At 46.4% G+C, this 14,961-nt stretch overlaps 1 long non-coding RNA gene across 1 annotated transcript in view; it reads left to right on the forward strand.

The window, feature by feature from the left end:
* The window catches only part of LOC127059928 (uncharacterized), a 33,698-nt gene that overhangs the window by 11,876 nt on the left and 6,861 nt on the right, over positions 1–14,961 (forward strand). Inside the window, exon 2 of the long non-coding RNA XR_007778279.1 lies at positions 13,366–13,482. This is a non-coding gene — a long non-coding RNA (uncharacterized LOC127059928). The remainder of the gene's footprint in view (positions 1–13,365; positions 13,483–14,961) is intronic.

Below are 14,961 nucleotides of genomic sequence, written 5' to 3' on the forward strand. Positions count from 1 at the left end.
CTCTGGAGTGAGGCACTCACTGAAACAATCCCTCCAAGGCAAATTCTACCCAGTGAATTAGTGGTGCCCAGGAGCAGAACCAGCTCTGGGGGTTCCCTCTGTCCCCCCAGCAGGGATGGGTGTGGCACCAGCTCCTGCCCTGGCTTGGCTGGAATGGGCAGGGGAAGGCTGTAGGAGCTGGGCATGGCCCTGTTCATCTTTAAATCCCCAAATCTTTGTGCAAAGCCTCCAGGGACAGCAGTGCTGCCCACATGGATGAGTGGTGGGTCCCCAGGGCAGGACAAGAACCCTCTGACTCCATTGTCCCATCCCAGGGTTACCATTTGTGCCAGAGCTGTGCTGTGAAAGGGTTTATTCATTTACCAGGAGCATGGGCTGATAAGAGCCCTGTGATAACAGGCAGTAAAGCAATAATGGCAACATGGTTCAATACATTAGAAAATTTTTCATGCTATGAAATCCTTTCCCCTTTTCTTAGATTAAAAGGAATTGACTAATGGGATATTTCTCATTTTACCTTATGTAAGTACATAAAATTCAGTATATTCTTGTGCCTTGAGGCCATTATTGAGAAGAAGCTCCCTTTATAACTTTGGAACAGATATTGAGTTACTCTAAAGTCTGGGATGCAAAGAAAAAGGGGAAAGATTAAATCTACCATTCATTAAATATTTCCACATTAATAAAATTAATTACACACCAAAGAGAACTCATTGCTTGCCACATAAATGTAGGGTGATCAGTGAAAAATGCGTAGACTTTTTTTCACAAACTGAAGAGCTATACATCAATCTACCCCTCATCCACAGATGATTGTGCAGGGGTGGGTGACATTTGTGTCTCCTTGCATATCAGCAGCATGGTTTCCACAGGTAATGCTTCCATGAGAAATTGTAAATTTTTGTCAGGCAAAGATTTTTTTGTCTGCAAAGAAAAAACCTTGTAGAGGCAACCTTAATATATCTGCTGCACAAACACACTGATTATTTCAGTCAACACTGACAATGTGCTGACATAATTTGAATAGAATGATCTCCTTTAACACAAGGGAAAAAATCTGCTATATTTGAATAAAAAGGCTTGAACATATCCTAAAATCTTGACTTCCAGGAATGTGGCATTCAGAGATTTTTTTTTAAAGACTTCCTCACAGGAGCACCATGTGGGCCAGTCTTAGGATAAAGTTTCAGTGATCTCATGGATTTTATCCAGCCTCACCAATTAGAAGATCATTCGGTAACAAATTGACTCAGAAATCATAATCAGGTTCATGGAAAACAATCCCACCAGCCCAGCCATTTCACACTGAACCTGCCTCATGGCAAGGACACTAAGGACAAATAGCTGCTATTTGGGTTGTGCAGGTGGTCCCCAAATGTCATTGTCTGGGACAGTGATTTGGGGAGAAGGGGTGGGAGAGGAGAGACAGCAACACTGGGAGGCTCTGGGCATTAAAATATTGCAAGCCTTGTTTTGTACTGCAGTATTAGGTTAAATTAAAGTTGTGTTCCTGACATAGCTCTTGCCCAGCTAGATATGAATCATTAATACAAAACCAATTTCCTAATTATCCTTCCATTGCAGGGTAATGCAATGAGTTTTGTACAGCTGTAATTTTACCCTGGTTTATTTCCCTGTCGTCTCTTTTCCCTAGAGACCTGCTCTGCTCTCCTCTGAGGTTATTTCTGACTTGATCTTTGGCAGCAGGAAAGGTGGTGGTGGATGGATGAATTCATCCATCGTCACTGCTCTCCCAGATTGCCAGGGAACTTTTGCAGGGAATGTATAAACTTGTACAGGTGTTGGATGGTCTCTCAAATAGTTTGTTTTAATGGTTGAATTGATCCTCATGGCAGATGATGGGAACATTTTTGTTGCTGACCTTCTGTATCATCTGTTGGTATTTTAGGTGGTTTGTATAAAACAGGTGTAAAAAACACAGCAAGGACCACATTATGAGGAGGTTCCTGAAAACCCTAAATGTGTTACTAGACATTCCTGACAGTGCCTGTAGATATTTGAGAGGTGAATGAGTGGAATTTGTGCAGAAAGCTGAAGAGGGAAAGTGTTGAAGGAGGAAGTTCTGTCATCCCTCACCTTCTGAAGGGTTGGATGTTCCTGTCCTGCGCAAGGCTTCATCAGCTGAGTTCAAAAACTCACTCTCTGTGTAGAAACTGGGGGGAAAACCTCAAACTTGAGTGATGTGGGGACCTGTCAGTGAGAACTGCAGCCACACTGCCAGCAGATACCCTGTCCCTTGGTCCGGGCAGGGAAAGAAACCATTGCCACCATGCCCGGAGGGGAAGGATGGGAGAGTCCCCAGCTCCACTCAGTGGGCAAAGCACAAACAACATGCAACAGCTCGGCAGCCACAGCTGAACAGGGTTTGATCCCTCCAGCTAAGCCATGAGCAGGGAAAGGCTCTCCTTGTCCTTGGAAAGCCATCCTGGAGCCCTGGGCTCCCAGAGGAGGACCCACAGGCAGTGTCCCCACAGGGACTCCTCTGGGATTCTCTTGGAGTCACGGAGGGATGTGCTGCATTGAGCTGCTGCTCAGGCAGGTATTATTTGTTAGCCACGGTCAGATTTTCTAATTTTTGTTATTCAAAGCTCCTGTGAAGTGTAGCCACAGGAACACCAGGGTTGGCTTCAGCCTGCACAGCAGTGGCTCCTCTCCAAGGGGCAGGAAGGAGCTTTGTTGGTAGCTTTGGCTCTTCAGGCTGCAGGGGAGGCTGCATAGGGATTTCCAGAGAGGTCAGCAGGGCCAGGGGAAAAGAAAAAACAGGATTTTTAGTGCAATCATCCTTTCTGCTGATACCTGCAAAACATCTCAGTAGCTCTGTTGCTGCTTTAAGGGCAATTCATTAAAACATTTCCATTGGTTAGACATCTGCCCAAATCACTTGCTTCATTTTCTCGTGCTTCTGCTTTTGGCATTTCATCAAAAAAAGCCTTTTTAGGTTATATCTTAATTAAAAGCACCTCCCAGCCTGGCTGCAGCACTTCCTGAAATGCTTCTCAAGCAACAGCACTTCATCTGCTATTAGCTACCTCCTGACCCCATCCTCTCCTGGTGGCCAGGTCTATTTAAGATGACAAATTAACACAAATCAGATAAATGCAGCACATTTTCAGGGGCCAGTTGCCATTGACATTGTTCTGTGCTCCACAGGGATTTTGGGGGTGTTTTCTATACTCCCACAGGGATCTTTTTTGCTAAATAATCCCTTGAATCAGAAATAAAGACTCCTAGTCCCAGGATTTCAGGATTCCTTGCAAACAGGATGGCTCTCACATCATGTAAAGTTTCACCTAAACAAGTGTTCTGTTCCTCCCTGTCAGGATCTGTCACACACTGAAGGATCAGGGAATTAAAAGTGCTTTTAGCATCTGATTTATTTTTTTTTTCCTTATTCAATTTTATGAAAAAGAATTGCAAGAAATCAGGAAAATGGAAATGCAAAGAGAGGACAACACTTAGTGGGTTGGCACTCTACTGTAGATATCCAACCTTTAGATATAGAGATATTTTTTATTATTGCTTCTTATGAAATTCAGGTTAAAGCCATTTCCAATCCACCACTGTTTACAAAAGTTGCTGGATTTTTTGTTTTCCCATCCCCTCTGTATCTCTGCTGCTTTTGCTTCCCTCACCCTGGGAAGCTGATGAGCACTAAGGTAGCTGAACAGCAGATATTGGATCCCCAGTATAATTTTCAGCAGTTAATTAGCAGCTCTGCTTCTCACATTAAAAAAAAAAAAAAATGGAAAGCTTTAATTAGACTCACAAAAGGACCTGGAAAACTGGCTGGCAAGTAGCCCCTCTGTGCCTGGGCAGGTGAGGGACTTGCATTGAAGTGTGGCTGTGCTTGTAACCTCTGCAGCTCGCAGAGAAAACAATTTTATTAGAGAAAAACAAGACAAGGAGATGGAAGAGGTTCTTATTCACCATCTGAAGTGTATCTTCTGTACTTGGTGCCCCACACTGGCTTGAAATGTGTTTTTATATGTCATTATTCTGCACCCACTGTCAGGAAGCAGCAGATCCTGGTCCTGCTGTTGCTTAGCACTTTTCCCATGGGATGTGGCTCTTTGCCCTCTCCATCCACCTTTGCTCATTTCAGTGTCTCCAGAAATGAGCAAAGGTGGATTTGAAACACTGGCAGCTTCCAGGTTCCCTTCTCAATGGCTGAGAAATGCCTGCTCTGAACATCAGGAGTGAAACACACAACTCTCAAGTGCTGATGGGCCCCAACTAAGTGCAAAAGCTGGATGGTGTTGAGAGGGGATGGAATATAGAATCAGAAGGGTTTGGGCTGGCAGGAACCTTAAAGAACATCTCATTCTACCCTCTGCCATGGGCAGGGACAGCTTCAGCCAGGCCAGGTTGCTCAGAGCCCCATCCAGCCTGGCCTTGAACACTCTCAGGAATGGTCTGTCCATGGGGAGACTCTTAACAGCTGCATTAGCAGTCTGAAGTTCTGTGCTGATGCCAGTATCCACTGTAGAAAAGATTCTTTTGAGACTGGAAAAGATCTATTGGCTTGGCAATCTAGGCACTGTGCTACAGCTTGCAGTTAAAATGAATTATTCCACTGTTGTATGATTTAATCAGTTAATGAAGATAACATTTTTGGATAATGCTGTTGCTAATATTTTCAGAGTCTCTCTAAGATACTCTTTGCTTGCATTAAATCCTTTCCTGACCTTAAACTGGCTGAGCCATCTGGAGCCTGAGGCAATGAGAAGGGTGAAACACAGGTCTGGATGTTTCACTGCCTGAACCAGGGGCATGTGGGGGTGCAGGGTCAATGTTTGGGGTCTTCACACACAGGAAATGCTGTGATCCTGAAATACTTTTTGTGCTCAGGGTTTGTTCCATGTTCTTCATCCTGCTGGAATTTACTTAATTTGCAGAAATTTAAAATAAATTCATCAGGGTAAGGCATTTTCACTATACTTTTTTCTGCCAGAGAGGAGATGAGGATGAAAAGGAGAGACACCCTTGCCTTGAAAGGGGCAGAGAACCCCATCCAAAAGGTGTGGGATGAAGGGGAATGGGATCCCTGGTGCTCCCTGGCCCTCTCCAGCCTCCCAGGCTGGGCTCTGCTGCCACCCCCACAGTACCCTGGTGCTGGAGGGAAATTTACTTTCCCTTTGGCTGCTTGGGTGGCTGCTTCAGGCTGCAGAACTCATTTAGCTGCTGCACATCTGCCAGTGCTCTGCCTGGGAGAGACATTATTACACTAAGCTGCAGCTCTGAGAGATTGCAGGAATATTTTTGTACTAAAAGGTGCCTTGTCCCAGGATGCCCCTGGCGGCAGGGGACCCATCCCCATCATGAATATTTGTGTCCTGCCCTAATTACCTTCCAGCAGAGCTTTTGCAGCCATGCATTGACGGCAGAGCTCCTTATTTTGGAAAGCAGAGTGAAGCTGCAGGGCAGGGAACGACCCCAGCAGCAGAGTGAATGCTTTTTTGTCTCTCTCCAAAATTGTAACCTATTTTTGGACCAGTCATTGAGAGGATTACAATTTTATTAGCTGAAATAACCACAAACTGCAGCTACTCACCAAATGGCTGCAGCTTTTGACCTGTATTTTGGCCTCCTTCTCTAGGGGTTGGTGCTTGTGGCCCAGAATTGGCTGTGACCCTCTGTTTGCTGCCAGCCAGCGTGATGTGGGCACTGCTGCAAGGTACCTGCACAAAACCAAAAACAAAACAGAACAAAAAATCGCACCAAACCAAGGAAGGGTGCAATTTAAAGGAGAAAGGGACAATTTTAGATAAATTTTAGCTGTTTTCTTCTCCTGTTCTCTCCAGATGCCAGCTATACTGAAGTATCAGTGGGTACCAAATTCCTTATATTCCCCAAGGGTCCTTTCTCTTACTTTAATCTTCAAAATATCTCTGATTTATACAAGAAGCTGATGTACTGGAAACAAGAAAAACCAAGTCATTTGCCTCAGACTGCACAGCCAGTGGACCCCAGATCCTGCCCAGAAATCATTCCCCTCTAAACAATGCTGCAGGTCAAGGCTGGCCAGGGCAGCCCAGAAGCTGCTGATGTTGGAGTGTGACCTGCCAGGTCCCCTCACCTTCCTTTCCATGGTATGCCCTGATTTTAATGCCACAGTGGAGCCTAATCACACAGAGGAAGGAAATCTCCAGCTTTCATCACTCAAGTCAGGTGGTGCTGGGCTGTGTGGAATCTGCCAGTGTTATTCTACCAGCTGTGTGCCGCTGGGTTTGCACTCAAAGCACCACTACTGCACAGCACAGGCTCCCCTGGGATGCTGAGCCTGCCCAGGCTGGAGCAGGATGGAAGTTCTGGCACAACCCTTGCTTGCTTGAGGCCACAATATTCCTACCCAGGAAAGTCAGCCTTCCTCCACCACATCCCTGTGGGTTTTAGGCAGGGTCATTCTAAAATAAGTAGGGCTTGTTTTGGTCTGGCAGTCCCAGTGAAATAGAATTTTAGCAGCAGGTGTGTGTGTAAACTCTGATCTTCAGGACGGAGATGATCTGTTTCAGAGGTTCCTGGATCCATCCTGAAATTCAACATTTGAGCCACACTTGTGTTCTCCAGACCTGCAGCCACTAGGTAAGGTGTCCATCACCAAATGGTGGTCACAGCCCCCACGACCTGCCTTGGCCTCTGCAGACACCTCTGACCAGGAGCATGTAGATAAATTCACCTGTAGCTTGCAAAGCTCAGGGTTTAGCAGACATCCCCCAGTGTTTAGGCTGTTTATGGGGCTGCAGTTCTGTCCCCAGGCTGGGGTGAAGATTTTGTCAAATTGTACAGCGAGTTGGAAAGCAGGGGGAGGCTTTGGTTGCTCTCCAGCCTGAGAAATTCTACAGTGACTCAGAAAGGGAAATTTTCTGCCTGAGGAAACTGGCAAGATGCTACAAGCCATGAAAAGGGACTTGTCACTGCGATGGTGACGAGAAAGGTGAGAGAGAGATTGATGCAGGAGCTGAAATATTCGTCTGGCACGAGAAGGCATGAGATGTTTGACTCCTCCAGATCTCAGATTGCACTCTGAGTGGTGCTTTGCAGTTAATGATCTGACCAGAAGCACACTTTGATGGAATAAATGCATGTAATTACTGACATCTCCTACTTTTCCTTCTGTTTTGGATGACAGTCTCTTCTCACACAATTCTTCAGCATAATTTGCTGTGCACATTAATTAGTGCCTGGTATAGAATGGAAAAATGTAGAAGCCTATAAAGCAACCCTTCCTCAGAGGTGGAAGGTGGAAGATCTGCTGCCTGCACTACAGGGCAGCTCTTCCAGCACCTTGGGCTGTGGGGGGACATCAGCCAGAGAAATCTGATTTTACAACATTTGATTCCACCAGCAAGGGATGTTTGGGCATTTAGTACTCAAACAATTTTTTTAGAAGATATAAAAGGTTGGATATTTCAAGATGGAGAGATGCAGAGGAAGAGCTTTAAAGGAGAGTGGGGCCTTTTGTGCATTTTGGGCCATGGGAACTGTGCTGGCTGCCAGGAGCATCCTGCAGGTGATGCAGGATGCTCCTGGCAGCCAGCAAGGAGAGCAGGCACCATGGCCTTCCCTGCCCAGAGCTCTCAAATTGCTGCCACTTGCAGTTCCTTACCAGAAGAAACCGCATGGGAAGAGCTGAAAAAAAAAAAAAAAAGAAAGAAAGAAAAGAAAGAAAGAAAAAGAAAAACCCAGCATGGTCATTAGGATGAGCTGCTTGGAGTTAGATAACCAGAAATGAGTTGCTAAGCAATGCTCAGGGAAAATGATTCGGAGAGAACGTCACGGTGTGTGATACCTAAGGAGGGAGAGATGTGTGTGTTTAGCAGAAATCATGCTCAGCTACCATGGCACAGCAAGCTGGGCACCAGGGCTGTTGCAGAGAGGAAATGCAGCATTTTGCTCTATGGATTATTACTTTTATTATTTACTCCTTTATTGCTGCTTGATGGGTTCTGGAACTTTCAGGGTCTGAGTTTGCAGAGGAGCTCATCTGGAGGATGCATCCTCAGCCTTCTGTCCTTGGATCTGCATGAATGTGTTTACTCCTCAGTTAAACAGATTTCCATCATTTTGAAAAGCCTGTCAAAACCATTTAGCTATGAAAAATCACTAATAACTTTGGATATCTTCAGAAGGAGGGTGTATTTGTGGAACTAATTAGCTCCTGTCAACATATAATGTGAGCCTTTACTTTCTCTGCTGTAGAAAACCATTCAACCCCAGCCCTGGGGTTGATGCAGCTGGGCAGCATCAGGACACCAAAGACTTGGAGGGGGATGAGATCTCTGCTGAGCAGTTCAAACTTCCCTGGCTGCCCATGCTTGGGCATTTGATGTTCAGATCTGGCCCTCAGCATAGACCAAGCTGCGAAATAATTAATCAACAGTACCCTCCTCAGTAAAATTGAAGCTGCCTTTTCTCCTGGCATTTATTCATGGCATCTATTTTCAGCCCCTTGTCTCTTACCCTGGGCAGAGCTCTGAGCCTCAGCTAATGACTCAGAGCTGTGATATCACTGTGCTTGGCCGTTCTCCTCCCGTGTCCGCGCGTGGCTGCAGCCCGTCCTTGGTGCTTTTTCCTGAGATAAACCCTGCCTGGAGCAGCACAAAACTCTGGCTGCCTGCAGCCTCACTGCTCCAGCACTCTGGGAAAGCCAGCCTGGCCCACACCACCTCGTATCAAACCATCAGCAGCATCAGTTTGGCTGGCCCCAAAGAACAGCTCCCCTGTGGGACCCTCCCTCCCTCCTGTCAGCAGATTTCCCAGGGAAAAAAGGCAGCTGTATCTGTGTTATCTCCAGGCTGGAATTGCTTCTCCCAGGCACAGCCCCTGGCTTGCACAGAAATGTTTCTAGTTTAGGCAAGAGGAACAGCAAGCACAGTGAGGAGTGTCCTTGTGGATAAGGGATGTGTTGAGCTAGGCAAGCCTGGCGTTTCCATGGGCCAGCTCTGACATCGAGTGGGTGAAGGTGGCTCTGCCAAGGCTGGGCTTAGCCAGACCTGGATGACCCCAGACTGGGGATGATCCATGGCAGCTCATTAAAGGATGATCCAGGTGTGTGAGGAGGGATTTATCATCAAGGAAAGTTCCACAGTCAAGCATCAGTGGCAGATGGGAACGGGACATGCCCTGCAACCCTGGCACTCCAAATTTGGGGTGGTGAAAGTGGGAAAGGTTTGGGGTGGCTGTAGAGAAATCTGGCCATGCTGTGTTTTCTGTGTGGAGAAGCTGGTGGGCTCATCTGGTGGGACCTGGTTTTAGAGGGGACTTCATGGTGGTGGTAAGGAGGGAGTGCCCAGGGAGACCCCAGGTCCTTAGGGACACCCAAAGGGTCACAACTACTCACTAGGACCAAACCAGGAACTGCTTGTTAGGATTTATTGGGAACAAACCACCTCAGAAAGAGGCAGGGCGAGCTCCAAAACTTTGGAGATGAATTTTTCTGTCTCATGTTGCCCCTCTGCAGTGTCCCCTGTGAGGCAGTGATGTTGAGTGCCCACGAGCTGGTGGCCCAGCAGAGCACTCAGCACTTTGACAGAGCACAGACTTCAGGCCTAGCCTGACGTGATTTTCCACTTATTTTTTGCTATAAAACAGCAGTGATCTGGGTCAGGACAGGGCTCCTCCTGCTGAGCTGTGACATACCCTGTGCTGATCAGTTAATCTCTGCCTGCTTTGCTTTTTGCTGGGTGTTACAGCCTTGGGAGGGCTTTGGGAGAATCAATGGCTATAAACAGCTTTAATGAGTGTTACAATTAGAGACAAATTGCAAGTTCAAGGAATTGCAACCAGCCACCTTGGGAATGCATTGCAGGTTGGTGGTGTTGTCCCTCAAATGCTGGAGATCAAAGAGAGATGTGCCTCTGGCAGGATTCAGGCTCCTGGGGGTGAAGGGGATGTCCTATCTGTCTTGGGAGGGGACAATGTCATGCCCATGGCACTGTGGCAGAAGGGGTGTTGCTCAAAACTGCCCTCTACCTGACAATTATTCTTATTTTTAGCTTTCTATGAATTTTCTCTGGTCAGAAGATCACAGGTCAGCATTGCTGCTTCCTTTTAAGACAGTGAGAGCAAAAAATACTAATGAACTATGAACTCCCCAAGTGTTTTCTTCTATTTTGGGGAGTTCAATAAGAGCCAGACTGCAATTAGCCAGCCCAGTCTTTTTCATGCCCTGACCCTAGGTTTAGGCAGGGGCCACAATGCTGTCTTATTAAAGATCCACTGAGACATTTCTTTTCATAGGAAAGTTAAAAAAATACTAGTTTATTTAACAAATGTCGTTTTACACTGACCTTCCTGTAATTTGCATTCAGACCATCCTATAAAATGCCAAAAATGTTCTTAATGGCAATAATAAGGAAATCATAAAGTAAGAGGAGCCAGGGATATCGGCCATTTCTTCCCCAAGACTGTTAGTTAATCTGTAGAGTGTATATTTGTGTTGGATTGTGGTTGTGCATTTGCTGCCCTGTATAAAAGGGCTTTTTCCCTTCTGCTGCTGCCATTCCGCTCTTTCAGACTGAAATTCTGGTAAGTTCTCTCCTCTTCCCCCCCCTTCCATCTCCATATTTTAGACTAACTGGAGGCAAGAATTGATGTTGTTATGAAGATTTCTTTAATGGGGTGAAACTTCTCATTTCCATCCTGAATAATTTATGGGCAGCTCATTCCCACTAGTTCTAGCTAAGGGTTGTTAGCCTAATTATTGTTGTTATTTTCTTTTCCTGCTGATATTCCTTATTTACTTATAAACAGGAGTTGTATTCTCTCTCAACCTGCCTCTTTTATTTTCAGCTAGGTAAGCCAAAATTCTCTATTCTCAAAAAGTTGTGCTCTCTTATTTCAGGTAAAAATAAATTAAATCCATAAACAAAGACCCAGTTGGGATCCTGATCACCTGCCCCAGTTTATTTTTGTTCAGCAGGTGAAATGCTGCTGTGTGGGGCTGCTGAGCAAACCTCCACTGATTTTAACATGATCACAACCTCCCCTGCCAAATCCAAGTGTTTGTAAAGTCATACAGAGGAGCTTGAGAAATAAACTGATTTTTTAGTGGGGGTTATTTATGTGTAGCCACAGAAAAGAAGGTTTGAATGCTTAGTTCAGCAACTGGTCTAGTGGAAATTGTCCCTGCCAATGGCAGGGGGTTGCAATCAGATGGTTTTTAAGGTCCTTTCCAACCCAAAACATTTGATGGTTCTTTGATTATCTGCAGAGCAGTTACAGAGAAGAGCCATCTGCATTGCTGATGTCCAAGTCTGACATTCAAAGGTTAGAGGTCTTTCAGGTGGCATTTCTGCTTAATTGTCACTGATGAAACTAATTTACAGCAAATTGCATGAAATTGGAGTGAATTTTTGAGAGCTACTTCTACAGTGCCTTTCACAGAAGGCAATTCCACCTGAAAAAATAAGGTTTTCCTTGGCTGCCTCATCAAACCCCTTTACCAAACCTTCTCAGCTGTGTCATGAGGTGTCCATGTTGCAAAATTTAGGGTTTTTACATCTTTTCCTGGGGCTTAGAGCAGAGTGTTGTTAGCATGAGGAGCAAGACTGTGCACAGGAGCCACATCCATTGCTTGATTCCCCTGTTTTCTCCCCTGGATTATCTGTATTTCATATTTGAAGGCTACAAATGAATCATTTCGGAAAAGAGAATGCAGCTAAAACTCAGGCAGAGCACGTATTTGGCACCCATCTCTGACGTGTGAGATCTGTGCCAAATCTGCTGCTCTCTTTTGAGGCACAAGACAACGTCCCCAGTTTGGTAGCAGGCAGCAGCACCCACTGAGCACTTCAGAAATCTGATCTATTTTCTTCTGGAAATCTGATGGAGTGTTTGAACTACACGACAGGGAATGATTTTGAAAAATGGTGCTAGGCAGCTTTGTTTGCTTTCTGAAATCTTTAGAAAAAAACCCAATTTTAGGAAAACTAACCGCAACCCTAGCAGAAAGATTAATTCATCTGTTTTCTTCAGGAAAAATAATCACTACATATCTTTCAAAGCTCCCAAGGAGTTGGCAGAGAAGTTTTCCCCAGAGCTGCTGTGTGTGACAGCTGATCTGGCTGTGGCACTGTAAAATCAATCATCCCTCTTGGCCGGGGCAGCGAGCAGGAGCAGTCACCTCTGCGCCGGCATCTGCAGACTCAGAGCTGCTGCTGGGACCTTCCTTCTGCTGAATGTGGGGAGAGATGCAGCATCTGCTGATGAATATCTATGAGGGAGATGGTTCCAATGTAAAGGATTCCAGTTGTTCATTGTTGGGGAGGCAGAGTGGCCCAGAGGGAAGCAGAGCTCAGCGCTGTGGTGGTCCCTGGAGCCTGGCAGTGGGAGAGGGTGGCAAACAAAGCGTTTCACATCCAAGTGAAACCACTGGGAAAACTGAACCCGTGCTGGCAAAGGGGGAGAATCTGGAGAAAAGCCTTGCAGGAAAGCTGTGAGCACACGAGGGGGTTGGTGCTGGGGCTTCAGAGAGCTCAGAGACATCCCAGGGCTCTGCAGGGGGAGTGGGATGGTCCCGGTGCTGGATCATCCGTGACGGCTGCGGTGCCTGGTGGGACTTTAATAGCTATCAGCATAATGCTGTGAAATGTTACTGCTCCTGGGAGGAGAGCCCCAGGAGAGCGCTGGAAATAGGAAGAAAAAAGAAAAGGGATGGGGAAGCAGCAGAGCTGGGCTGGGTGGCTGAGCATCACCACTCACCTCTACCTGCTTTCCTCCCGGGCAGGTGGGATGGATCCTTGGCAAGCACTGCCTGTCTTGAGTTGCTTTCCCACTGAAAAAGACATTTTTAATTTCACATTTCCACAGGAAAAGGTCAGTTCTGGAGAAAAAAGAGAAAAAGTGATTGTTGTTTTTATTGTTATCTGCTGTCAGTTCTTCCTTCAGGCTCTCACTTTTCTCACTGAAAGCTCTCCAGGCAGGGATTTATTCACCACTTTCAAATGACTGGCATGAAGGTACCATGCCAGCAGAAATAAATATCCATACCAACAGGACTTAATATCTCACTTAGATATTTTCCTTTTGGAATGAAATGGAAAAACTGGACAACCAAAATTCAAATTGCCTTTCTATTCTTTCAAAACTTCTTTTTAATTGGTTGGATTTGAATTTTTTGGGGGGAAGCATATTTTTTTCTACCAAAACCTGTAAGCAAGTATTTTTCTCCAGGCATATCTTGTCATGTGAATTTTATCAGCTCTCCAGACAAATGAAAAGGTCAGGTAAGTGACAGTGGAGGTGGAAGTGGCTCTTTTGTTCAAGAAGATCTTGTCTTTACAGCTTTGAAGATATTTCTGGCTTTGAAGAAGACCTCACACAATTCTTTTTCCTAATTCTCAGCCTGTGGCTTCTTGCTTGTCAAGAGATTCTGGACATTGAAGACATTTTGCCTCTAAACCTCGAGGAAAATCAGCATGCCTGCAGCCAGGAGAAAGGAGATTTCAGCTCCTCTTTCAGGTACTTGTAAAACCATCATGTTACTCCTCTGAGTTTTCGTTCAAAGCCCTTTAAAATCAATTGTTCCATGAGCAGACAAGCTGGCAGATTGTGCTCTGCCTGGTTCCATGGGTCCTCTGTCCTGCCCTGCCACTTCTCCTTGCCCAGGTCCCCATGGGTCCCCAGTGCCATCAGGGAGCTCAGGCAGGAGATGCTCTTGCCTCTCATCATTTCCCTGCCTGTTCCCTCACTTTCTTGAAACCTGAGCAAATGCAGCACTCTGAGAGCATCACTGCCATGCCAAACGTGGAACAATGCTGGTAAATGGGCTCAAAACCTTTTAGAGGAGTGGTGGGAGGGGGACAGGCCAGGCAGGGCAATACACCACAGGACCTTTGCCTCTGTCAGTGTGGACAGCCACCGTTTCCCTTCGTTTGCAGAGCACAGCACAGCCATTCCTGAGCACAGCCTTCCCCCCTCTGAGATCCCCCAGAGCATCCCTGTCCCCACTCTGCTCCCCAGGGGCTTGGGGTCACCTTTGTAGTGGGTTTGTTCAATGATTAGCAGGGAGTCAGGGGGTTATGCTGTTTGTCTTGGCATCTCCTGATTTGTGGGAGAAGAAAGGTTTAATTGTGCAGGTGATGGACTGAGCTGATAAGTGCTGACTTCAAAAGCTGCTCCCACCCTGGTGGTGAGGAGTTACTCCTGCAGGATCCACTTTCAGGGTCTGGCTGTTTAACAGAGCTGCACAATGGTGCTGGAAGCCTGCCCATCACACCCACTGGGCTCTCTGGATAACAGCCCCACTGCTCTGACACAGTGAGGGCCTGAGCCAAAGCTGTGGGCCTGGTCCTCTGGGCATTTTGGCATCAAAGCATAGCTGGGATTACACAAAGGCAGACCATGCCCCAGCTTTGGGCAGAGCAGAGGGATGTACAGACATGTACAGCTGCCTGCTTTCCTGTGGCTCACACCAGGCTCTGAGCAGACCTTGGGGGAGCTGGACTGTTCTTTGTTTTGTTGAAATGCAGCCTTCAGCAGGAGGAGTGGTCTCTTGGCAGGATATCAGATATTGCTGAGGTTATGGAAATGAAATTCTTCCACCACCAAGAAGGCTTTAGAGTTTAGGTCACCCATCCCACCCCTGCTGCCTGTGTCCATCATTGGTGGATGTTGGTGGTCCTGCCACTTCCAAAACTTGCTCAGATGTTGTGGTGATGGAGCCCAGCTCCATCATGGAATCATGGAATGGTTTGGGTTTGAAGAGACTTTAAAGCTCATCCAGTTCCAACTCCCTGCTACGGGCAGGGGCACTTTCCACTGGACCAGGTTTCTCCAAGCCCCATCCAACCCAGCCTTGGACACTTCCAGGAATGGTGCAGCCACAGCTTCTTTGGGCACCCTGTGCCAGGGCAGGACCTCACCACCCTCATTGGGAAGAATTTCTTCCTAATATCTAATCTAATGTACCCTCCTCCAGCTTAAAGCCTGTCTGCTTTG

Source organism: Serinus canaria, chromosome 9, assembly GCF_022539315.1.
Source record: "Serinus canaria isolate serCan28SL12 chromosome 9, serCan2020, whole genome shotgun sequence".
In the NCBI taxonomy this organism is placed as follows: domain Eukaryota; kingdom Metazoa; phylum Chordata; class Aves; order Passeriformes; family Fringillidae; genus Serinus; species Serinus canaria.